This window comes from Panthera leo, chromosome B1 (assembly GCF_018350215.1).
Source record: "Panthera leo isolate Ple1 chromosome B1, P.leo_Ple1_pat1.1, whole genome shotgun sequence".
In the NCBI taxonomy this organism is placed as follows: domain Eukaryota; kingdom Metazoa; phylum Chordata; class Mammalia; order Carnivora; family Felidae; genus Panthera; species Panthera leo.
In genome coordinates, this window is record NC_056682.1 from 126,046,923 (window position 1) to 126,074,796 (window position 27,874).

A 27,874-nucleotide genomic window follows, 5' to 3' on the forward strand; every position below is an offset into this window, starting at 1 on the left:
TCAAGGGGACACATTCATTCCATAACAGTAAGTTCATCCAAAGAACAGAAAAATAAGTTGCATTTTCCATCTCACCCAACAGGCTAATAATATACCTTTGATACCAAAATGTCTCATGGAAAATAAAAGTAAAAAAATCAAAAACAATTTCACAATAATCCACTTCCAGAACAGTAACATGAGGAGCTCTGCAAACCTACTTCCCTGTCAAAACCATAACTGGTGAAAATTACTTAAAAATCAAAAATTTTTAAAAACCATTTAAAGTCTCTGGAAATTGTCAAAAGGGTACAATGCATTCAGGAAACATTTATTCAAAAAAACATACCAAGCCTTGGTAAGAACACTGACAGCCTGTGGCACCTGAGCCACAATCTGCCCCCTCTCTCTCCACCTCCAGCTCAATTTGAGGGAAGCTCCACTCCACGTGGATATGGCCAAGAAAACAGGGATCCCCTTCCCCTCAGCCCTCACTCAAGGCATTCTATCTCACTGGAAGGGAGAGGCCACCAGCATTTGTCATCCCCCCAGCTCTCAGGTGCAATAGCTGAATTCCTTATGTAAGTAGCTAAGAGATTGGTGCTTCCTTCCTCCACCAACCCCCACTCACAGGGTGAAGGCTCTACACTGAGCATGGCAGGTAGAGGATCTTGGGGCTCCGAAGGCCCTCACACCAGCTCACTCACGGTGCAATGGTTCCATACCAGGAAAGGCAAGATGTGAAGAACAGAGGTTACCACCTCAGCCCAGCACCATGCTTGCAAAATAGTGGTATCACACCAAGAGAAGCGGACCATCGTCCCCTCCCACACCCCACATTAATAGCTCAGAGATTTTGCCAATCCATAAAGCAGTCCATAAAAACAGAGCTTCAAAACTCTTACCACACACACTAAGTTTAGCTGAAACCATAGAGTGTAGTAGGGAAGTTCAAGCGATGCTCTAGAAAGAAACAAAAAACATTCTGGTGGTAAGCAATTAAGAGGAGGCTGGTAGCTCCATGAGAGATATAAGCTAAACTACTAGCCAGCTAGTTTACCAAAGAGAACTAGGGAAAGAGCAAAGAGCCCTTCCAGAGGCAGAAAAAATATCAATCACTGGCCTCAAAAACTAAAAAGCTAAAAAGTAGTTTGAAATGTATTACACCAACCTGTGAAGAAATTTATGCTCCAGAGCACCATCATCATAAACAACAGAATTATCATTCAAAAATTAGTAGAGCCTAACAGCTAGGTGTGATAACAGAGGCACACAAATTAATCTAAGAAAGAGACAGTAAAGAAAGACCTGCCCAAACCACTGTAATCCCAGGGCCCAGGGCCACCCAGGCACTCCTGTAAAATAACTTTTTTAATGGAAGTTATGGAGATAATCAGTACAGTTACTGTTATGGAAAACTGAATAGAGGGGCTTAACAGACTCAAACTGGCAGAAGAAAGGGTAAGCAAACTAAGACACAGCAAAGATTACACAACCTGAAAAACACATTTAAAAAATGAAAATTAAGTAGAGCTTTAGAGAAATGTGGGACACTATTCAATCTACCTAAAACCAATAACCAAAAAAACTCAAATTCCAGGCAGTTGGGTGGCTCAGTCAGTTAAGCATCCGACCTCAGCTCAGGTCGTGATCTCACTGTTCGTGAGTTCGAGCCCCACATCAGGGTCTCTGCTGACCGCTCAGGGCCCAGAGCCTGCTTCAGATTCTGTGTCTCCTTCTCTCTCTGCCCCTCCCCCTCCCCCCCACTTGCACTCTGTCTCTATCAAAAATGAATAAACGTTAAAAAAAAACTTTAAAAAATAAAAAGAACCTCAAATTCCAAGTAGAATAAACATAAAGAGGTCTACACCCAGATACATCATAGTAAAAATAATTAAAGACTATTCTGAAAGCAAATAAACAAGAATGACCTAGCATGCACAAGAGAACTGCAATCAGATTAACTTCTCATCAGAGACAATGGAAGCCAAAGGCACTGGAATGATAATATTCACATGCTTTTTAAAAATGTCAACCAAGAGGCACCTGGGTGGCCAGTCAGTTAAGCATCTGACTCTTGATTTTAGCTCAGGTCATGTGATCAAGCCCCACTGGCAAGCCCCACTGTCCGACTCTGCACTGGGTGTGTAGCCTATTTAACATTCCCTTTCTCCCTCTCCTTCTGCCCCTCCCCAGCTCACATGCACATGCACACACATGCACAATCTCTCTCTCTCTCTCAAAAAAAAAAAGTCAATCATTAATCTTATATCCACCAAAGCCATCTTTCAAATACAAGGGTGAAACTCTTTTAAGAAAACATAGATGGAAATACTTATGATCTTGGATTAGGCAATGGTCTCTTAATATGACGCCAAAAAGCACAAACAACAAAAGAAAAAATAGACAAACTGGACATTGAAATGTAAAACATTTCTGCTTCTAAGGACACCATCAAGAAAGTGAAAATAACAACCCAGAGACTGGGAGAAAATATTTGCAAATCACAGAAGCAATATGTACCTAGAACATACAAAGAGCACTTATCACTAAGTAAATAACCCAATTTAAAAAAGAGGCCAACGATCTGCATAGGCATTTCTGCAAATAAGATGCACAAATGGCAGATAAGTGCATGAGAAGATTCTTGAAATCAGTAGCCATCAAGAAGATGCAAAACAAAACCACAATGAGATACCACTTCACACCCATGAGGATGGCTATACCCAAAAAGATAATAAATGTTGATGAAGAGGTGCAGAAACTAGAACTCTCATACACTTATGGTGGGTATATAAAATGCTGAGATCACCTTGAGGAACTTCCTGGAAGTTCCTCAAAATGTTAAACACTGCATTACCTATGACCCAGCAACTCCGCTCCTATGTATATACCCAAGAAAAATGAAAATACATACCCACACAAGACCTTGGACATGCATGTTAATAGCAGTATTACAAATATTAGCCTAAAAGTGCAAATAACCCAAATGTCCATCAACTACTGAATGGGGTATATCCATACAATGGAATATTATCTAGCTATAAAAGGAAACTAAGTATTGATAAATGCCACAATATGGATGAACCCTGAAAACATTATGCTAAATAAAAGAAGCCAGTCACAAAAGATCACATATTGCATAACTGCATTTATACAGACTGCCTAAAAGAGAAAAAAAGAGCTAGAAATTAGATTAGTGGCTGCTTGGGAATAAAAAAGATGATAGAAGAAAAAAACTAATCTTACTAATCTTACTATGAACACATATGCAAAAATCCTAAATGGGATTATCTAGCAGTTTATTAAGACAGTAATTATATATCACAATGAAATTAGTCTATCCTAAGAAGGTAAGAACAGTTTTACATTATAAAGTAAATGAATGTAGTTCATCATATAAAGAGACTGAAGGGAGGAAAGCTCACAGTTTCAAGGATGCAGAAAAATAATCTGATAAAATTTAATACTGACTTATAATGAATACACAAAAATAAAATACTCAGCATATCAGAAATGTAAGAGAATTTAATGTGGTAAGTATACATAGAAAACCTAGATTAACTAGTAACAGTGACAAACTTAGGCCCTATAAGAAAAAGAAAAGTACAATCACTATCACTACTATTCTATATTATATTCTAGTTCTCAGCCAGTACACTAAGACAAGAAAAAGAAATCAAATATCTAAGACTGGAAAGCAGGAATCAAAACTGTAATAATTCGTAAGGAATATAATTTCAACAAGGAATATATTCAACAAAAAATTAAAAAACATAATTAACAATTAATACTATTTACAGTAGCAAAAAAGAATAAATAAATAAGGTACCTAGGAACAAACCTAACAAAATATGTGCCAGATCTCAATAAAGAATATATCATATCCTAAGTGAGATGCTATAAAAAAGCTATCTAAAAAATAGTGAAATATGCCATATCTCTTAGTAAAAAGACTATCATAAAGATGACATCTCCCCAAATTCATATTTAAATTAACTGTAATTTCAATCAAAAACTTGCAAAATTATAAAGTTTATACAGAAGAGCAAAGCACAGGGCCAAGATTCTCATAAAGAAGAAAAAGAGGAAGGGACACACCCAAACAGGTATCAAGACACACAATAAACTTTCATAACTAAGACAGTGTAGTATTGTCACAAGAAAAAACAGAGCAATGGAACAAAATTTTAAGGTTCAGAAATGAAGATATACATATATACTTGTGTGTGCATATGCAACAGAGCTGACATAAGTGGACAACCACTCTGGAATGAGTAACAGTTTAAACATACAGAAATAAAATTACACTGGACCTTAACTCACACCTCACAAACAAAATTCAAGTGCAGACAGAATAAGGGTGTAAGAGAGTATCATTATGACCTTGGGATGGCCAAGGGTGATTTAAACAAAAGACTAAAAAATATAAACCATAAAGGAAAATGTTGACCACATTAAAATTGAAAACTCTGTCATTAAAAACTACCATACAAAGATAAAACAAAACTACAAGTCAGGAGATGTTTGCAATTCATTTAACTGATTAAGGAATTAATATTCACAATAAACAGTAAACAGTAAGAACAAAATCAGTACAAATCACTAAGAAAAGAGCAAGCAACATAACAGATAATAAGCAAAAAACATCAACAGGCATTTCACACTGTTGGCAGTGGCGTGAGGGGAAGAGAACAAATGGACAAAGAAAACGCATGAAAATATGTTCATCGTTATCAATTAAGAAAAAATCAATTATGATCTTTATATCATGTTATATATGGATCAGTAAATATTTAATAAACTGATAACTTCAAGAATAGGTTAGGAGGTACCACAACAGGAAATAGCATATGCTGCTAGGGGGGAGGATGAAAACAATGTGGCAGGATCTCATAACTGTGCAATGCGCCTTTTCTGTGGCCAAGCAATCACCAAGTACCTTATAGCTGTGCACCACAACACAAGAAACTCATAACATCATTCCTTATAATAGCAAAAATCCAGAAACAACCCATCAAAAAGCAAATGAGAAACTAAGTTGTGGTCTATTCACCTCAGAATAATACAACATAATAAAAGTAAGTGAAATGCAGCTTCAGGCAACATGGATGTATCTTAGAAACATAAATTTGAGAGTGGGGGGAGGGGGAGTAAACACACAGAACACTAATTACAGAATGATCCTCTTACAAACCTCAAAAATTCAGTTTAGAAATACACATGCATATGGAAAAATTATTTTGAAAAATAAACGAATAGGGTGCCTGGGTGACCCAGTGGTTAAGCGTCCAACTCTGAATTTCAGCTCAGGTCATGCTCTCATGATTGGTGGGATGGAGCCCTACATCAGGCTCTGTGCTGACAGCGCAGAACCTGCTTGGGGTTCTCTCTCTTTGTCTTCTACCCCTGCTCCCACTTTCTCTCTCTCAAAAAATAAATAAACTCTAAAAAGATGAACAATAAACACAAGGCTCAGGGTGGTGTTCACTCAAATGGGAAGGAAAGGAGCGAAATGTGACTGAGGAGTACATAGGAGGCTTAAAAGGATTACTTTCTTTCAAAAGCTGACTAGCAGATGTAAAAGCTTTCATTCTTATTCCTTAAAATGTACATATAGGTTTGTGCCCTTTAATATGGAAGAAATGTTTCATTTAAAAACATACATTTTGGGGGCCCCTGGGTGGCTCGGTTAAGCACCAGACTTTGGCTCAGGTCATGTTCTTGTGGTTGGTGACTTCGAGCCCCACAGTGATCTCAGTACTGTCAGCGGGGAGCCTGCTTTCAGATCCTCTGTCTCACTGTTTCTCTGCACCTCCCCCACTTATGTTCTTTCTCTCTCAAAAATAAATAATCATTAAAAAAGTAAGTAAATAAAAACATACATTTTTTTCAAGCAAGAAAAGAGCAGGGCTCAGACAACTTAGTTTCTGTAGCTCTGCTATAATATGAAAGCGCTTCCGCAAAGCACAAAACCATCTTATATTTTGCATATCAATTAAGAATTTGGGTTAAATTTTTTTCCTGAGGTAACTGCTGCCTTTGACTTCAGGGATCTGTGTACGAATTAATAGCCTTTTCCTTAAATCATTCCTATGGTTACAAATTAATGCTCAAACATAATAATAATAATAATTGGAGTTAATTTACATTTTTTAAATAAATTTTATGAAATTATGTATCAAAAGTAATGGTCGGTATTGGTATTAGTAAAAACTTGTGCTTTTTCTCTTTTTAATAAAAATAAGAAGAAGCATGTTCCCACATATCCCAACTACCTTATTGTTTGGGTCTTTCACATTTTGTTTTGACTTTTTCTGAGTGTTACGGAGATTTCACAGATATAACTGAAATATGTATTAACACATCTAAATCTATGGGTAAAATTAAATACCCTGCTGGTAAGATTATAAATTAGAATGACTTCATTGGAAAGCAATTTGGTGTTACACGTAACATTCATAATATTCATATATTTAAAAATCTATTCACAAAGATATTCATTGCAGCATTATTTATGATGAGAAATTAAAAAATAAACAAATGAATTATTTTCTAGTCATTAGAATACTTGGAAGCATACTTAATAACATGAGAAGAACTCCACAGCATAATTTTAAGCAAAAATAAAATACAAAATTAAGATGGTAATTTCCCAATTTTTTAAAATCCAAAAATACGTAAGAACAAAGAAAATATATTAAAAAGGCAACAAATGGACTCCAAGTAATACAATTTCCTTTTTGACCTCTTCCTATTTTATTTTACAAAGTTTCCATCAAAAGTGTTCATGTAATTATCAGTTCTTGCTGACTGACATAGCAATATAGCAATATAGTAAATGAATGGATTCTGAACTTTGGGATATCACAAGCTTTGTTTCCTCCCATTTTGGTGAGCATGGTTTAATAGGAAATTAAATTCTGCTGTTCTTTCTCTAAATAGCATTAAGTGTTATCTGAGTGAAATATGAGTTCAAGATTTCTTTCCAGAACTGAGGGTAAAACACATATACAATAATTAGCTGAAGATATGCAATTGGTGAAGAATTTTCTGTCATTGAGGCAAAGAAAGGAAAAAAGAAAGTGATGGCTCTTTATCCTGAGCAAAACGACACCAAAATTTACTGAGAATTAGCTCTCACTTCATAAAGAACAAAAGCAAGAGAGGGAGGGACAGAGCACAAAGGTCCTCAATCAAGAAAGCCCTCGTAAGTGCTTCTGATGCATCACTATAGAAATCTGCTTTCAACATAAAACAAAGAGGAGTCTTGTTTTATTGTTCTTAGATGAAATACTTCTAAACACTTTCCTGCTTTTCCTTAGTACAGATATTACAAAGACTATGAATGTGATTTTTAAAATAACCTTAACATCTCGAAAATATGTTAACATAGAGGGAATAGTGAGACAGAAACAAGTTTCAAAAGGGAAACATTCAGACTTTCAGAGAAAAAAGCTATTAATTTCTAACTGTAGTAATAATATTTGAAACAGATGTCTATCTACTTTCAAATCCAAACTGGATCATGGTTTACACAGTTTAATAAAACTTTAATTAAGGTTCTGGATCAGGGTAAACTGATCATGTCATGCAACTAAACACGTGCCCAATATTAACATCTCTTCAAGTTCCACTAATACTAAACTTAGCCAGACTTTTCATAATTCATCCAAGGGAAAACATCATTCAAATTAATAAAAACACACAATTCATCCTCTTATTTCATTATATGAACTCCTTGTTAGAAGCAAGCATTTGAAATAGAAATGGAAGAATCCCAAATTGAATAAAAAGGGAAGGAAATAACTTTGTTTCTGAGAGCTTCTTGTTTCTAACTAGACACATATTTTAATATGAATATCTGTGACCTTAAAATTTTGCATTTGAAAACATTTTGTAAGAAAGCTTTCTCTTAAATATTGATCAATTGACTTTGTAAATTTTCCTCATTCTATTTTTAGCGGAACAATCTTATATAAAGTAAGCTACTGCGCCAATGCCACTTAAAGACCTCTAAAATAAAGAAGAATGAACACTTGCTGAACAACTATTGTATGCCAGGCAGATTTCTAGGTTCTCCATTTACTTCCCCCAGCATCCTTATTTAGTAGGTTCTCTTACTATCCCCATTTTACAGATGAGGATGCTGAGTGGGACAGCCAGCCTACAAACCCAGGTATCTACTTCCAAAATTCAGCGTCGAACATCTACACTGGCTTTAATTAAAATAGAGAAGAGAATTTTTTTCCTATTTCATGTCCCAGAATGTGTTTTTAAAACAAATGACATTTTTTAAAAATCCCAAGCTTCTCACGTATTCTCAAAGTGAAATTTTCCACAATTACAAAGAAATAAAGATTAGAACCATATAAAAACAGAGAATTCAGTCACTCAACACTAAACAAGCAACTCCATATTTGAGAAATATGGAGGAAAGAGAGGAACAGAACACACTTTTTGGCAATCAGTACAGTAAAAATGATGCCACTTACACTAACAATTCACGAAATTAGTTAATTAGCAACAGGGTGCAAGCAGAGAGAAGGAAGAAAATGAGTCCAGTTGAATGGGATAAATACAATATCTTGTAAAAACTCTGAATCAGGTTTCAAAAGAAGGGAACAACACAAGAGTAGTACCAGTATGAGAAATTGATAAGTGATCCATGTAGGGTGTAAAGGTAGTTCGATTTTTTTTTCAAACCAACTTCTAAGAAAAGAGTCCATACAAGGGGGATTTGCCTTACTCTGTTTCATATTCATTCTCACTTCTGATTTAAGAGTTTTAGGATCGTGAACCCTCACTCATTTCACAATGTTCATTCACTATGAACATCTTCAGCACTTGTTAAGAATTCAATTTTTTCTTTATCTTGTTTCCCTTAAGAACCAATAATTCACGTAAAACAACCAACTCTATAGTTTTCAGTGGAGGCTTCCTGCTTTAGATTAACAGCAAATGCTCCAAGATGAATTTCCAGTGTCTCTCTTTGTTTTTTCAGTTTTATTTTACTTAGCTTGATAAGTGTAATGAACCTGTTACTACAGGGTCTTTCAATACATACTGACATACTATAGGGAAAGGTTTCAGAGAGGCATGCTGGGATTAAAAATTTGATATGGATAATATAGAAAATACCACGGAAACCTTAACACATATAAAAATAATAGAGTTGATTGCTGATGAAAATACAGTTTTTAAAAGGAAATTACTAATCAACTTGAAAATAACACTATATCAAGTTGCTTAAATGTTCTAAAGGAATGTGAACATTAAATCAATCCTAGAACAATATAAAAAAAGAGTATTATAGGAATAGAATGGGCATTAAATTCTCATACAACCAGCATAACTGTAGAACACCTCAACCTATTCAGTCTCTGTTTCTATTAAAAATCATTTTAAAAGACAATACTTAGTACAGGGAGTCACAGAAACAAGGGTAACCAATAAAGCACACAAATCATCTCATTGATTAGTGAAGTTACAATCACAAAAACGAACTTACATTGCTGGCATGCTCTGCATATTTTATCTCTAGTAAAATTAGCCATTATAATCCAACACAGTCAAAACATGGAACTGAATCTGACTTCTGAACAAAACCTTTTCAACAAATGCCTTCAAGTTCTTAGAAAATAATTCAAAAGAAGGAGTAAGATATTGATTGTAGAGTTACTTCCTACTCACCAAAATTATATGGAACCCCTGAGGAAAGGAATTATAGAAGCATGTAAAATGGTGCACAGTATTATCATATGAGTTTTAAATATCAGTCTCTCATGCAAAGAACTATAAAATCTCAGACATGATAACATTTGGAAAGGACTTAATCTGTGAACATTCTCTTTTGTCTCTGAAATTCCAAATACCACCTGGGGCAGGGGGGAATACAAACACGCCACAGTTATGGTGCCTTGCTCTAAAGAAACTAATGCCATACTACCATTATTAAGTATGATAAGATTTGCCCATTTAGGTTACAGAATCACAGCATTTCAGAGCCAGAAAGACCGTACGGAGTTTGACCAGTCTTTTATTTAAGTGATTAGTCTAAGGTTCCAAAACTAATTATGGCCTTTCCTGCCTCCCAGTCGTGTGCTCTTTTCGACATACTACTTGTTTTCCTCCCCTAGAAGAGAGAACAGATGTAAAATGCTAAAATGAGAACAATAAATGTACTGAAACATATTAGTGTATCCCATCCATTACTGTGATGAGAAATTGCAAAACAAGAATTATTTGACCTGAGAAATGAGAACACAAAGAAGACTGGAATTATATGAGATTATGAAAGTTAAAGTAAAAAATAATCAACTGGTCCTTCCTTATTATATGGCTTCATAATAAAATTATGAAGGGTCATTCAATAATTTAAATGGCAGGTAAAATTAAAACAAATAAAAGGAAATACCCTTGACATGTACAACAAGCCTCCAGAAATACACAAGGTCACAGAACAGAGGTCATGTCGTTAAATCCAGTAACATGATTTTAAAATAATCTGGATCATTAGGGAAGCAAATATCTGATTATTTATGTTCAACATAAATATAATTTTCCATAATGGGAAAATTATATTTTAGAATATAAGGAGTCACTAAGGAAGATTTCTATTTGTTACAAATCATACTATAGCTTAGTATGTTTGTTATAAATCATACTATAGCTTACTATGTTTTTGTGTTATTTATACTCCATACTCCTTAGAAAAATCAAATGGTGATTACTGACTAGCAAAAATGTATTCATTTAACACATATATAGTACTTATAATAATAAATTTTTAAATTTAATTTTACTTATAATTACTTATAATGCCTCTTAATCAATTTTAAATTTTGCTTTCCTCATAGCACTGTCTTCATGCAAAATACATGTTCGATCTGGTTTATTTTGGAAACTAAAGATTTCTTTTTTACTTTAAAAACTATCTTAGCTAAACTCCATGGACACAGCCAAGAGACCCCGTTGCATTTTGCCGTAAAACACACACTATTATGCTACAAATAAGGAAGGTTTTATGATTCTTTCTAGAAAAGATGTGTGTGAAGATAGAAAGCAAGCATGTCACATAACGTCCATTCTGGCAGGTTGCAAACCAGTCTGGAGAAACACTGTAGGAATTTCATTTCACTCTAGTGCATTCTGACAGATCAAAATAGAAGTTGTAAAATATAGGTGATACCTCTTTATAGATGATGATCTAGAGTCCATTTCAATATTTTAAAAAATGATATACTTGAGTTTCAATACCAAACTCTCCTTGAAGGTTTTTGGTTTTGTTTTTGAGAGAGAGGGAGGAACAGAGACAGAGGGAGAAAGAGAGTCTTAACCAGGCTTCACACTCAGTGCAGAATCCATGCAGGACTCAATCCCATGACCCTGGGATCTTGACCTGAGCCGAAATCAAGACTCGATGTTTAACGGACTAAGCCACCCAGGCGCACCCCCCGCCTTGAAGATTTTTATTGTGTTTTTAGTATATACCTTCTGTTCCCTCGCAACAACTGAACTTTTGCCAAACCCCAGAGTCCACTTTACTATTAGGTATACGTTATGGTGCCTCCTTCAAAATCAGGTTTTGAATTTAACCAATCATTTCAGATAAACTGGTGATTTTTAAATGATTTTTCATCATTTGCATCTCTATATTCTCAGCAAATTATTTGAGGTATTTGATTTCCCAAATTCACTAATATGTCACTGTATTTAACCCATGTTAAATGCCCCTCATCTATTTCTCTCTCTCACACACACACACACATATACACAAATATGTGTGGATCAAATCAAAGTCAATTTTACTAAAGAGGTGATAACTTTGCTCTAAAAAGCAGTGTCCATACTCTCTGTATAGAAATGTTCCATAACTTAAAGGAGAAAAAAAGGAGATTATACCATTTAAGGTTCAAAATGTTTTCCCAAAGATTTTCAAAATTTTCTCTTTATCAATCTCTCTTCTCAAAACACAATCAAGAACCGAAGTCTCGGGGCGCCTGGGTGGCTCAGTCGGTTAAGCGTCTGACTTCAGCTCAGGTCACAATCTCACGGTCCGTGAGTTCGAGCCCCGCATCGGGCTCTGGGCTGATGGCTCAGAGCCTGGAGCCTGCTTCCGATTCTGTGTCTCCCTCTCTCTCTGCCCCTCCCCCATTCATGCTCTGTCTCTCTCTGTCTCAAAAATAAATAAAAACATTAAAAAAAAAAATCTCTAAAAAGAACCGAAGTCTCTATCTTGAAAACTCCTTAACAATCAGCCTTTTCCTATGCTCTCACAGCACCTACCACAGACAATTACCATCTCAAAGAGTTTTTACGCATAGGCTTCTTCCATCCTCAGGAGTCTTTCCAAGTTCTCCAAGGCTCTTTCCAAGACCACCAGGACGGAGTGACGGTAATTTTGTAGTATCAATAACCAACACAACATCCGGCTCTAAGAGGTTTTCAACATTCAAGCAAGGATTTAGAATCAGGTGGTCCTATGCTAGGTATAGATTAGGATCTAGATTAAGTCCTACACCTGAATTTCACTGTGCCTTAAATTCCTCACCTGTAACATGGAGATGACAATCACTACTATCTTAAACAGGATGGACTTATTTAGAACATGGTCTAGAGCTTAAGAAAGACTCAGACACAATAACCCCCCACCTTTTTTAATTAATTATTTTTGAGACAGAGACAACCCAAGCAGGGGAGGAGGGGCAAAGAGACAGAGAGAAGCTCAAGCAGGATCCCCACTGCCAGCACAGAGCCCAACTCAGGCTCGATCCCACCAACCATGAGATCATGACCTAAGCCAAAACCAAGAGCTTGACACTTAACTGACTGAGCCACCCAGGCACCCTAGTAACCCCCTTTTTTGCTTATATATAATTTTTGTTTATATATAATTGCATTTCAACCATCCCTATTAACGCTAAGTTTCATCTCTTTTATCCACCGTCTTTCAAATTTCTCTAAATTAGTGTTATAATTATTTCTTGGTAATTTGGCAATGTTGTGAGGTCTACATATGCTAAAGCATTCTTCACTGAAGAATTCAGCAAACAATGGAGGGGGCGCTAGCTCTGAATTTTTTCAACAGTAATTATGTCTTAGCAAATTAAAAGATGTGTGCAGCCTCAAGGGAAAAACCAGTGGATACAATCCATGTATTTTTTTTAGAATCCCTTGACAAGGTACTACCACAAAAGTTATTTAAAAAAAAAAAAAAAAGTATCCCCAGAGGATTTCATGAACTTCTGCTGGAGAAACAAAGAAAGTGAAAAAAAAAAAAAAAAGGCATTGCTTTGGCTGGAAAGCTATAAATAGGGAAGGTGCTGGAAGTGGTCTTATTTAACATCTTTATAAATGATGTAAAAGAGGAAATGTAGATTAAATTTTCCAGGTCTGCAAAAGACACTAACTTTTTCCAGTACATGAAATGCCAAGTCAGTGGGATAACCTACAAGATTTCCAAAACTTTATGAGTTACTAGGGGGAAAACATCAAATAAAAGTCAAAGTGGAAAACTATAGGGTTAGGCATGTAGGGGAAGAAGTAACAGACCATACTTCTCAGGATAATGGGCCTTAGTTATCATAAAAAGGAGCTTAAAAGACTGCATGAATGTGTTCCCATGGCCAACAAAGCTAACAATGGCACCAATATCACTCAAGAACAAAAATCATGGTACTCATCCCATTTAAAACTTCAGCTCATCTTTACAGTTCATCTTTACTTGAAATACCACAAGCAGTTCTAGTCTACTACAGCCTAGCACTCCAAAAATATCAGTTGCTGAATGAAGAAATTATAACTCTAATTTCACCAAAAAGAGAAGAGAAAAAAATATTTAGAAGCTAAGGAAAATCCAAGCAAATAAAAATAAATGATCAGGTTGACCACAGGAGAGTCTTGTGGAAAAAAAAAAAAAAAAAAAAAAAAACAAGGAAGATCAGCATTCTGTCAGCCAACAAAGGTGAAGACTACAAGGGAGCATTACAGATGTCAAGGCTCTCTACAATGTCAAGGCTCGCTACAATGTCAAAGCTCTCTACAATGACGGAAAGTAGGAACATGGCAAAAATGGAGCTAAGGAACTGCTGCCATACTTCAACGAGAATTCATAATCTGGTTGAGAAATGAAATATAAATATAATCCAGGAAGTTAAGCTAAAAAAATTCTAAGCATTTTCAAAAAGAGGGGAATTTAATTGAGAAAAACTAAGGTATTTGAAGGATAGAAGTCTGAATTTTAAGCCTGAAATCATGGAACACCAACCCAGCCTTCCCAAAACACACCCCCTGATGCATCATCTAAAGACAGAATAATAGACTGAGTCAACATGGCACTTCATAGATGTTCTCATCAACTTCTCATTTTGTCTTTCCCATACTCTGTCTACTTGTGCTCAGCATTTATTTTGTGGTAATGTATCATCTGTAATTTTAAACATCTTTCCCCTCAGAGCAAGACTCAATTATCTCTTTGACACATACCGCATCAAGTTCTTTCACACTGCATAAACATTTAATAATTCCAGCTGTAAGAAAGACATTATTCACAAACTGAAGATATAAAATATTATTGTTAAACTGCATTATACCTTCCAGGTTTAGGAGAGATGAGCCAAAAAAGGAATTTACAGTCTCATGGTAAGTCAAGCTGCATACTAGTTGAGTTGTAAGAAAAATGTTTAATATATAACAATAACTTTCAAATCACAATTATAAATACGTGAAATTTCAAAAAATATATAAGCTAGAGAGTATCTGGAGAAAGTCTATATAATGCAATTACAGATTTTTGTATATCAAAGAGATTGTATAAAGGAATAAAAACTGTCTAGATATAAGAACACCTACAATATATTTTGTATAATATGTCCATGCCATGTTTAGTTTTAGCTGTAAGAATGCACTTTTTAAAATGTTTAAAACATGGATATTTCATAAAAACACCGAGTGGAATTATAGTTAAATAAGTGATTTCATAACAAGATAGAAATTTCTCTTGCTGCTATTATCAGTCTATGATATTAAAGTATTTTAAGATTAGGTCTGAAGAATATCAAATCGTCATGTCAATTATGCTTAGTCAAAACTCCAATCAGTCAGAGGATGTGAAGCTAGTAAGGACCTTGGGAATACTCTACAGGTTCAGAATCCTAGAAATGAGCAAGTTTTAACCTCTCTGGCTCAGAAAAAGTAATCCGAAGAAATGATGCTTTCAAAATAAGAGCGAAACTAAGAGAAAAAACAGAAGGGGAGAGGGAGGGAAAGCAGGATGGTACAGACAGTATACAGAACACAAAACAAACGAGCATTCGTGTATGCACAGAAGAACTGCAAGTCTCACATCCAGACTGTGGCAGATTCAGCAAAAGTTTTTTGAAAAGCTAAATATGTTTTTAATACTTCTAAAGTGCTATACACATGAAGTATCAAGCAATAAAGGCATTAAGTTATAGTCCTTGTACCAAAGTATATAAAACATGTCCCCATAATGCTGATCACACAGGATACGTTTTACAACTAAAACACTTGAACACTGAGTTTTTCTAAGGAGTTTTCAATTTCTACATGGCTTTGGAAAACAACAGATTACAACATTAAGAGAAGGCAGAAAATGTAGTATACAAAATCTTTGATGTGCCTGAAATACACAAGGTTTCAAGGAAATAGATTTTTTAAGAACTTTTGGATCATCTGCCATTTTTACAAAACAACAGCACCTGCTTTTATTAGTAAAGGGGTCAAAACTTACATTCTATGAAACATTTTTCAGGAGAAGTTTATATATGACTTAGCCTTAACATACTCTACAGAATGCTAAAATGACAAAATTTAAATAAGTTTAAGTTCTAGAATTAACAATTTCTTACACCATCTGTATCTAAAGAAGAAGCACACATTATTCCATAAATATGCATAATTATTGGGTAGGAAATGCCTAATTTGCCTACAAAACTCACAAGGGTTTGATGACTGAAGCAAGGAGTGAATCAGGTCCACTGAGAATTACTAAGAAAAACATAATCAGACATAAATGCCACAGAATACAAAGATCATTTTCCAAATTGGTTCCAGAAACAGCTCCTAGGTAAATTTCCATGAAAAGCTAATTTAATTCAATTAAACAGTGTAGCATGGTTTTCCTCTTTAAAAAAGAGTTTAAATATTTTCATTTGCTAAAGATATTAAAGATAAGTGTTTTAAAGAGTGACTGATTTAATCTTGAGTCAGATGAGGATTCAAAATTGTGGAAGGACTTCTGAATGAAAAAGGACTTAGCGAGCAAGATGCACTTTAATCACTACAGCATAAATCCATCATTTACGAAGTACACCGAGTAAAACTTACAATGGTTAGAATTGTTCAAGTCTCTATACACTGCCATATAAATACAAAATTATTTCCCACTCAAAATTGTAAGACAAAAAAAAAATACTGAGAGACACTGTCCTCTGTATTAGTATATTATGAGAGCCCTACCTCCAACATGAAATGAAAGAAACAGAGTTATCATCTTAAAATTAAATAAATTTGTTTTGGATAACTCAGGTTTCCCTGGATAACATTTCCTAGTTAACCTCAAGATTATATAAGTTCACTCACAGTCCACTTGGGATGAGTAAGTAATGCCTCCGAAGCAGTCTGGTCACGGACTCTTCTGCGTCCATCTGGCTGCTGGCTGGAACACTGGAATGACTCATAAAAATGAAGCAACCTGAGGTCACCTACTCCAGGTCTTTTAAAAAGAATTGCCAACTGCTTACCAGGTGGTTCCAATTTCCGAATGAGAGAGAAACTCATTCTAGATACACCATTTTATTTTCATATTGTCTCTGGCCACAGAATTTGGGGAGAAAGGAAGGAAGCTCTTTTGAAATGTAGATTACCAATCATCTGAAAGCCAGAAATCACCAAGTTTCTTGGATTAAGAATATTACATAAAGTCAAGTGAAAAAGAAAGGCAAGACACAAAACTCTATTATATTATGCTCCGAACTTTATAAAGAAAAAAAAAAGACCCAAAATGTCAAGAGTGGCTATTTCCGTGTAGTAGAAGCCTGAGTGAGTTTTATTTTGTTAGTTTCCTGCATTCCCCAAGTTCACATCAACGAATACATATTCTCTGCTGTTAGAAAAAAAATAACAGTAAGTAGCTTTCTAGAAAATATTATAGACTGTAAACTTTGGGCTCAGTAAGTCCCAGAGGTCCAGAGTATACTCACAAGTATACTGGCAAAAATTCTTTCTCTGGGTAAAAAAAAATATTCATTTTACTTTTATTTTTTTTTTAACGTTTATTTATTTTTGAGACAGAGAGAGACAGAGCATGAACAGGAGAGGAGCAGAGAGAGAGGGAGACACAGAATCCGAAGCAGGCTCCAGGCTCTGAGCTGTCAGCACAGAGCCCGACGCGGGGCTCGAACTCACGGACCATGAGATCGTGACCTGAGCCGAAGTCAGCCGCTTAACCAACTGAGCCACTCAGGTGCCCCTCATTTTACTTTTAAAAAGAAAAAGGAAAAGAAAAAAAAAACCCAAGAATGATGTGTGTGACAGACAGAGGAAAAATATCCCGGCAACAAGAATGGTTCCTTTCTTTCAGGAGACAATAAATAGACTGGTGAAATGTTTAGTAAATTATTTATATCAATTTTTCCCAAAGTATGTTCTAAGGAATACTAATTCAATACTAGCATTGAATATATGCAAGGAAAAATACAAGTCCCGTGCTCAAATACCCCCTGGGGGACTGCCACAAGGCACAGGAGCATAATACAGGTTCACAGAAGTATTGCAGTTGGAAAATAGCAATTCCCTCATTTCTTTGATCATTTGTTTACTTATCAAATGCTTCTGTGGTGTTTACTACCTGCCTGGCATTGTTCTAAACCCTTTACAAATATTCACTATTCTAAACCTCAAACAAACCTATGAAGTAATCACTGTTATTGTCATCCCCATTTTACAGATCATGCAGAGACAAACAAGGTTCAGTAATTTGCCCAAAGTCAGACAGCTAATAAGCAATAGAGCCAAGATTCAAAGCCAGTCAAACTCCAGAGTCCCCACAGTTAGCAATGGGACACTGCCACCCGTGGGATCCTTTTTGAGTTAAACACCTGACATTCACAAAACCATGGTTCCATGGGATACACTGAGGAAAGAAATGAAATAAAGTAAAACCTACTGTTATACGTAAGTTGCTTTCCTAAATTAGTCATATAGCCCACACTTCTTCAAACTCCAATTTTTCATTTAATATGTGATAAGATAGAGATAACTAGCAATGATGTTAGGCCTAAAAATTTCTGGAATAGAATTACTAGATAAAAGAGGTTTGATTACATTGTTTTCCCTCTCTGTTGTCATTTGGTTTTATCAGACATAATTCAAAGGAGTTTTGATGAAATAAAAATCTGTGTAACTTAAGCCATTTCTTTTTAAGTTTATTTATTTATTTCGAGAGAGAGAGAGAGAGAGAAAGCACGAGTCAGAAAGGGGCAGAGGGAGAGGGAGAGAGAGAGAATCCCAAGCAGGCTCCACACTGTCAGCACAGAGCCCAATGTGGGGTTCAAACCCATGAACCGTGATATCATAATCTCAGTTGAAGGCAGATGCTTAACCCACTGAGCCACCCAGTCACCCCTGACTGAAGCCATTTCTATACCCTCAAGTACCAAGAGACTCCTAATTTCGAGAGACTATTTTTGTGGTAGGATTATTAGTCATTTTCATTTTCTTCATGCTTATCTAACTTTTCAAAAATCCTAATAAATATAACCAACAGTGATCATTAACTATCAGGTTATACATTAAATGTTATGTTTTAAAATGATAGATTGATGTACAATGGTATTGTCAATGTCTGGTTAAGTGAAAAATGCAAGTAACAAGATAATCTATGTGACCTTGGTTTTATTTAAAAATACATAAAAATGCACAAAAAAATTCTTAAAGAGGATATAGATGTATACCATAATACTAAGTTTAAGTAATGGTATAAAGCAAATGTAGGTTTACCTACAATTTCTACTTATCCTACCAAGATTTATTATTTGTGACTTTAGGAAAATCTTCTAAAATTCATACATAAAGAGCCTGGATAACAGATGCAGGTCAGCAAAAGCCCCTGACCATTGCTTGTGATCTCAAGCAAAGTGAGAGTTCTTCCTACTACTCTCTCCCACTACACCCTTCTAATTTCCTTCACAGCCTTAATCACAACTTCATTTCTAAATATTGTTTAGGGATTTTTTTTTTTGTTTTTTGGTTTTTTTTTTCCTGCCCCTTCCAATCCTCATCCCACATAAGGGTAAACATCTGCCTTTTGGTATCCACAATGCCTTGCATACTGCCTGGCCCTAAATACTGACTCTGTAAATATGTACTGTACTAATGAATGAGTAAGAGTGAATGAAACAAATTACATATAGAGGAGGTAAACAGATGACTGTCAATTAAAGTGTTTAAACCAATAAATTTGTTGACAGATTTATATAACAACAACTTAGGTTTTCTATGCCACTGTTGCATGAATAGAAGAATAAAAATCGGGGTGAAAAGCAGATGTCCAATACAGGTAAGGGTGGCCAACTCTTCTTATCAGTCCAAGAAGCCTCCAAAAAGGAGGCTTTCAGAAGCTGAATCAACAGAAAATGACACCGTTTACAACTTCTGATAAGTTGATAAGAGGATTTATCTAAGGTACAGACAGGAGTTTAGAAGAACCCTGAAGGATAGTACAGTAAAGCAGGATAGTAAAAGCAGAGATTCTGAGATTACTGGAAGGAAGCCTACCTTAAGAAAAGTAGTGCCTTTCAGTGCAGGGACCCAGACAGCCCAAGTTGATCTAGCAGAGAAGGAGCCAAGAAAATTAAGAGCCTCTTCTCCACTCTCCCCTTAATCTCCTGCTGGGGTTCCCCAATGACCTAAGCCATCTGGAAATCAGAAAAGCTCACCCAGATATTGTCCTAGGCAGAGAGCATAAGGGAGAAGGGTTCAAAGTGGATCTGGAGAGGCAAACAGAACACTCCTGACACAGAAGGCAATGGGATACTGCAGGAGGTTTTATTAACAAAATAGAGGTGGGGCGCCTGGGTGGCTTGGTCGGTTAAGCGTCCGACTTCGGCTCAGGTCATGATCTCACGGGCCGTGAGTTCGAGCCCCGCGTCGGGCTCTGTGCTGACAGCTCAGAGCCTGGAGCCTGTTTCAGATTCTGTGTCTCCCTCTCTCTCTGCCCCTCCCCTGTTCATGCTCTGTCTCTCTCTGTCTCAAAAATAAATAAACGTTAAAAAAAAAAAATTAACAAAATAGAGGTAAGGAAACAGAGTTAAGGAAAAGAAGATGTGGCCTCTTGACTAACAGAAAAGGATTAAAACAGTGAAAAGAACTGCTAGATACAGTAAGATGATTCCAAGTTGTTTGCAACCCCATTTGAATAGAGCACTACATTCAGTAATAAGAGGAAGGATTTGGGGATAATCCCTCATTATATGTACTATTATGGCTCAATGTCTATTGGACAACAGAACTGATAATTTCGTATCTTTTAAGATGGCTGTAAAATATATTAGTTAGATAAAAGTCACTGATTTCTGTTGATAGGTTAATTTAGACAAAGGCACCATCATTACAGACTTCCTTGGGAGTCATTTTAGGTTCATAAATCAACAAATTAACTAGTGACAGATGTGTCTGTACTTGTTTAAGTCCCTGTCTATGCAACTGCTATAAAAATGACTAAAATGTTTATCTCAAGAGAGCCAGGCAAGAAAAGGTTATGAAGAGATACCCTGAATTGTTTCTTTCTTCTTTAGCCAATAAGGAAATACAACCTTCAGAAAAATCATTTCCAAACTTGCCACTTAGTACCTTCTAAAGCTGCAGGCACATGCAGCCATATACTTGCTGAAACACAAGAGAACTGAAGTGAGCTGAGTGAAAACTATAGGTCCTCTAGAAGACTGCATCCAGCAGCATTCCACAAATATGTACTGAATGCCTCCTATGTACTGATTCTTTGCAAAGGGCTGAGATACAAGGATGGGTGAGATCCACGTCTAACAACGTGGACTTCGCAGTGAAGTTCTTACAGAAGCATTGCTGTTTTCAAAGCTGAGAGCTAGAGAAAAATGCCACTGAAGCCTGATTAAAGGAATTCTAACTTACTTGCTTCCTTTCCTCTGTAACCAGAACACAAATTGTATGTAAAATGAAGTGATGTTAGTTGAAACTGTCCAGCATCCCTGCATAGCCCAGAGTCTGCCCTGAAGAACCTTGCCAGGATATACTGCACCCTCTGAGTCAAGGCGCTTATAGCCCAGGAGATATTTGAAGGAAGCTGTAAGGAGGTGACATGTGGGAAATGAAATGTGGATGTAAGAGTAAAAGCAAGTATTGAGCCAGTGGGTTGTTGCAATGTTGATCAAGATGGGGGAAATGATTCAACTCAGTGACTCTTATTCAGTAATAAGAACAACATCTGATCAATTTCTCTGGGTTCCACCCTTGGCCAAACCACCGAACTATCAGCGAGATCCTTCTCATAGCCTCCCTCATCATCTTACTTGAGACATCCCCGCTCACACTACAGACATGCTAAGTCATACTTATTGACTCCTCTGTATAAAATCTTCCAGGGTGGTTCAATAAAATACTCCATAACATGGGCCTGGCTATCTCTCTGACCTCATTCTTACCATTTCCTTTAATTGCCTGAGTCCAACCACAATGACAAGCGTGTGCCCAACTTGCTGCTGCTTTAGAGACAGCTTTGATATTCCCTCTTCCAGGAAGTTCTCCTGGATTTCCACTGTGCTGGCTTTCTTGGTATTCAGGGACACCCTCAGAAAGGACTTCCATGGCTACCCCATATAAAGAATAGCCCGAGTCACGTGCTGTCATACCTCCCTGTCTTATTTTCCGAATGTCAATCTTCACTCCTGGAAATGGTCTTACTCATGTGCTTGCTCCTGGTTGTTTTCTCTTTCTAGAATGCAAGTTCAACGACAGCAGAAGCCTGGGGTCTCTTATGGCTACAGTATCCCTGAGGTGTATAACAACACCAGGCAGAGAGGAGGCACTCAAACATTTAAGTAAAATGAATCTAATTAAGATTACCAGGATGTAAAGTAGATACTCTAAAAATCGTGAAAACAGTTTATTGCCTGATGTGCATTATTATATAATACCCTACTTTTGTCTCAATACTATAGACCTTAATAAATACTCAGAAGTAACAAAATGCCCCTCCTGTCCACTCCCAAACCTTCATTTATTTATCTATCTCTAATAAGTTTTAGTTTTCTTCAATTTTAATTATAAATTCAGTATGAGTACATATTGCTAGCCCTATCCCCTCCCTCCTGGGAATACTGGGTGCCTCTATATAGTCCAACATTTCCACTTAAATTTCTACCATCACATCAAATTCAGCACATGAGAACTTGAAATTAGTATCTCTCAGGCAAAATCAGCTCCTCCTGGGGCGTCTGGGTGGCTCAGCCAGTTGAGTCTGACTTCGGCTCAGGTCATGATGTCATGGTTCCTGAGTTCCAGCCTTGCACCGGGCTCTCTGCTGCCCACTAGAGCCTGCTTTGGATTCTCTGTTCCCTCTCTCTCTGCCCCACCCCCACTCATGCTCCCTCTCTCTCTTTCTCAAAAATAAACTTTTTTTAAAAAATCAGCTTCTCCTTCTATCCTGATAACTTTATCAACCATCCTCCAAATACCCAGATTTAAAAGCTAGGAATTATCTTGATTATGAAATTCAAGAATCACAAGAGAGACTGGAAAAGTAAGTGGTCGTGAAGCTTTCTTTAAACTGTGTTAGCCTTTTTTCAAACAAAAGTTCACAGGGAAGTCTGATATGTAAAACAGATGAATATGCAGTTGTTCTGGGAGTTAAACTGGTGGTCTCTGAAGAAAAACTTCAAAAAGTGCTCCTAATCTGGTCCAAACTTCCTTTCTTTTTTCCCTACCCCCACTCAACACATGCACAGAAATTTACAGAGGAGAAAATTTCATCCAGAGAATGTGAATCTTCTATTCAGGTAGAAGTAAGTAGTCTGCCCAAGATGACACAGCACAATGCTTCGCATAAATGCACTTAGAAGTCAATGTTCGAAAGACAACTATTACCTCCATGATTATGTATAACCAATGATTATCAGTTGTTGCAAGATGGTCAGTTTCACGCATGACTGTCACTGGTCAGCATGGGAAGAAATCTTCAGAGGTTAGATAGTAAATGTTAGCTCCTGGTAATGGATTTACTTCTAGCGAATGAAGGCAAGCAGGAGTCCAGGGGAAAGGACTGTGGCTTCATTGTCTATTGTTGAACAAGGTTTTCAAATTGTTTAGGCCTCATCCTCTTCATCTTTAATATTAATGTGTGTGAGGAGATGCTTTCTGAGACTGTCTCATCCCTCCGTCTGTGATCTATTACACCACACTATAGCATTTCCTTTGAGCTACTGCACCTACAGAGAATTAGCATCACAAGTTAAAGACAAATCACCCTTCAAGGATTTTTTGACTATCGTAGGGCAGGTACTTTACTGGGCTTCTGAAATTCAGGGAAGGAAAGAAAAGACACACTATTTTATTTCAATGAAAAGACAGCCCAGTGTGGAAGAGCCCAGCAAGGAACCAGAGGGCGGAGAGGGAAACAATGAGAGGTGTGCCCAGAAACGGAGCAGCAGAGATGAGGAGGCTTAGGAAAATTAGGAAGGGATTTGCCAGGTTGGAGTGGGTGACAACTGACTTTAGATTTGGATGATAAACACGAGTTGACTGCTGGAAGCTGCTATATGCACCAAAAGAGATCACATTTTAAATTACCTTACACTGTTAAATAATAAAATCAGTATTTACTGTATAAAAATGTTTTATCAGGCCATCTCACACAGTTTTCAAAGTTTACGAGGAAAAAATTAAGTCAATTTCCTCTTAATAAATATTATTTAATGACTGGAACATTCTGAGGGACATATGTGAACACACCCCAAGTAGAGGCAGCACGTCACTGAGGGACAATAATCTAACAGGGAATTCAGACAACCCTGCCTGGGCTAAACACCACGCAGCACCTGGCAGACAAGGTGGCAAAGCCCCTATAAATACTGATGATTCACTGACGTGACATAAATCAGGATTTTAACTCACCAAAAGCTAACATTTTGATTTAAAATCACAAATCAGTGCCATTAAAACTCATCAGGAGACCCTAGCACATGAGTAATGAGATCATATCAACTTCTATCTCGTGAGCAAAAGGAAAAGGTGGTTTTCTAAATGGTAATTCAGATTGGACAAATAACACACTGTATCAAGTTTTGTAGCCCTCGGCCATATTTTGCTAAAAACAAAGGTACATTATGCATGACTAAAGAAAACAGTGAAAATCAGAGCAATTAATTTCCCAGCTATGTTTCCCATAAAAAACCATCACTACTATGATTTGCTTACAGCACACAACCTGGTTTTGCATCACACAATGATCTAAGTGTGTAATAACTTGCATATTTCACTAAGATGTAATATCCTTCAAAACGTCCTTACAGTGAGAGTTTTCCAAAGAAATTATTGATCTCTGGAAGGTCTCATGTTTTAAAATTACTGACAAATCCTTTCCTATTTTCTTTGCAGTTAAAAATAATTCTTCTTGATCACTGGAGTGTAAAGAGGTATAAGAGTACAAAGAGGGAATATTTTCTCAAAAACAAATGTCCCAGTTGACACAGGACATTTCTCATAATTTTCCCAAAACAATAATTAGGAGAGTTGTCACTAGGATCCTAAAAATATATGCAAGAAACACAGATAATTCGTTGGCATCAGTTTAGTACAGCAAGACATTTCCATAAATACTTTTCAAATTATTTTCAAATACTTTTTAGCTGACTCCTCTCATGATTGGAGGCTTTGTGTTTCTTTCCACAATTCAGAAACGTTTCTCAGGTGGTTCTGCTTCACTGCAGATACGTTTGGTACATTCTCTTTATATGTTGGAGGCAATTAAGCGGCTCTCTTCTTCTGTTTTCTTTCACTGGCACCTCTGTGGCTGCTCAGTCACTGACCTCACCTTGGTGGAAAGGTGACTAAGAAAAGAGCAATTCCTAATAACTCACGGAAACTACAGAGTTCCCATTCTATGGAGAACAAATGCGAAGGACCGAGGATCCAGCTGAAGTGGTGCAGCTCAAAAGGAATAAGACACTGGACAACTTCCGGAGGATCCTCTCTAATGTCTGAAACCCTAACCCCGCAAGGGAGAGACAGAAATATGGGGCCCTGACAGACACGGTCACGAGTGGATTGATGAGCGCTGAGAGCGAGAGTCAGACAGAAGTAGAGACAGACGAGCAGCAGAAAGCCTGCAAACGAGAAAGACTGACAAGAGTGTAGGAGACAGAGAGGGAAGAAGATAAGGAGACAGAAAGGGAGGGACACAGAGACTGAAAAGGGGGTGGGGAGAGGGAGACACACACAAACAGGCCCAGGGAGAGACAGAGAGAGGAGGTGGGGAGAGGGCGAGAGGCAGAGATAGAGAACGCGAGAGAGAGAAACATTTGAGAACGCAACAGACACAGTAAGAGACAGAGGGAAAGAGACGGAGGGAAAGAGGCAACAGCGGCAGACACCGAGAGCCGAGTCCGCGACACCAGACCAGCCCGCTGCGCACTTTCTCCCGCCGCAGAGCGCAGTCCCGGGAGGCTTCCGAGGCAGGTGGCTCGGCCGAGCTGGGTGTCTGCGGGTCCTGCCTCCCAGGCTGCCGGACTCGCGCCCATTTCCCCCGTTCCCGGGCTGCCCTCCGCTCGCCCTCCCGCCCCATCCCTGGGTGCGCAGGTCCCGACTCCCCGCCTCGGCGCGTCCTTCCTTCCCCCGGTCCGGAGCACGTGTCCCGCCCGCAGCTGCCTCTGCCCCCAACTCCCCGCCAGCGCCGGCACGAGGTTTCGGGGTCCCGGCAGCGCCGCCCGCGCACAAAGCCCAGGCGGCCACCTTGTGACCCGCTGCCCGCCGCCGCGCCGCCCCACGGCCGCGCTGCACGTTCTCCTCCTCTCCCCCTGCGCGCTGGCTCCTTACCGCAGCGCCGCCACCGGCTCCGCGCCGCCCCCCTGCCCACGCCGGCTCCGCTGCCTCCCGCTCGCTTGCAGGGACGAGCCCGCGCGCAAGCCCCCCCCCCCACCCCGCCCCCCCACCTCCGCGCCTTACCCGCCGCTGAGCTCCCGGCACCGGCGTCCTGAGCGCCGCTGTCCCCGCGGCCCCCCAACTGTCCGGGCGCCCCGCGCAGGCCCCACGCCAACTCCGCGCCCCGCGCCCCGCGCCCCGCCGCACCGTCAACTTCTGGCCGCCGCGGCCGCTCTGCCGCCGCCGCGGGACTTTTTTTTTTTTTCCTCTCGCTCCTCGGCTGCCTCTGGATTTTTTTTTTTTTTTTTTTTTTTCACTTGCCCTCTCCAGCTCCCACTAGTGATTGGAGACTGAGAGCCAAGTACTTAGCGGAGGGATTACACTTCTCGGCGCACTTGGAGCTGCCCCAGCCCCGCTGCCTGTGTAAGGAGTGGTGAGCGGACTCGGGGAGCTGCGCTGTTCATGCCCTTCCCCAGCCCCGGGTCCAGGGGGAACTTCCACAGCTTAGCCCGCTTCGCAGAGCATCACTTGGATGGCAGTCCTAGATGTGTGGAAGAAGGGGTTTCAAAACAGGCTAGGTTACAAGAACAAAGATTCGTGGGATTACGGTACATTGAGAGCTGAAAGGGACTCCCAAAGACAATCTAGTGCCGGGAATTTGAACTTCTCAGGGCCACTGACACTTTTGAGAAGTTGATAAAATGCTGACGCACCTCGCAGAAAATACGCACACACATCCGATTATGTCTGCTTTTCTGGGCCGGGGTGTAGGAACTCTGAAACACACAGTTGGACCTCCTAGGGAAATGAATTATTTCCTTTCCTCAAATATTTTGAAACTGGTGAAAGAAAGAAAGAAAGAAAGAAAGAAAGAAAGAAAGAAAGAAAGAAAGAAAGAAAGAAAGAAAGAAAAAGAGAGAGAGAAAAGAAAAAGAAAAAGAAAAGAAAACGCCCTCCATTTATATTTGATGAAATTTTATAATTAGTAGTGTTTATTTTGGAAAAGTATGTAACCGCTTTACTTTCTGGTCTCCTTGCGAAAACTTTGTGTTGAAACATTTTCTACGGAAGTAAATATAAATTAAGCTAGTCCACAGTCTTTCGGGAGACTTGGGGAGAAGAGTTAACTTTTTTAAATCAGCGGTTTTCCAGTTCTGTCTCCCAGGGAGATATCTTGTGACTTATAATTTTTTTTTTTTTTTTTAACTCCCAAGGCCTTTTCAGCTGCCTATCCTCAGAATTAATTTCCTTTTTTTGAAAAACTTTTCTATCTTGTAAATATACCGATAATTCCTCCTTCATCACCAAATGTGTGATTTAAATGACTTAATGACATTTCACCATGACCTAGCTTTTTTCCAATTTTCTTCATCTGTCTCTATTGCCTATTTATTACCCTGTCTTGGCAAACCTTTTTCTTTCAACTCCTCCCTTTTCTAAAATTATTCCCATTGGTTTTTGTTGTTGTTGTTGTTGTTGTTAGACATTAAGTATCTTTTTAACTCATCAATAACTCAATTGTATATAAATTTATTTTATACAGCTCCCAAGTTAGGAACAGGTGGTACTCCAGGCATTTACTGATGAGTCTGTGAAATACACACACATTTCCCCCAAAGAAATTTTAGGATCCCTGTGAAAGTATATTTGCCCCCTAACGTACCTGAACCATACATAATATTATCAGGACTAAACTGAATTCTGGTGCCTGATGTTGGACTGGAAGAAGAAAGGTCTGTTTAGTATAACACTAGAAAATTTT

The 27,874-nt window shown here is 38.0% G+C and overlaps 1 protein-coding gene across 2 annotated transcripts in view; it reads right to left on the bottom strand.

Annotated features, from left to right (window-relative positions):
• The window catches only part of BMPR1B (bone morphogenetic protein receptor type 1B), a 412,316-nt gene extending 386,069 nt beyond the window's left edge, over window positions 1-26,247 (bottom strand). The window contains exon 1 of one of the 2 annotated variants that reach the window (XM_042935858.1): window positions 26,197-26,247. The gene's annotated coding sequence lies outside the window, so the exon portion shown is untranslated. Of the gene's footprint in view, window positions 1-26,067; window positions 26,123-26,196 lie in introns of those variants that run through there. The other variant, XM_042935857.1, reaches the window with a different exon arrangement.
• Window positions 26,248-27,874: the final 1,627 nt, after the last annotated feature.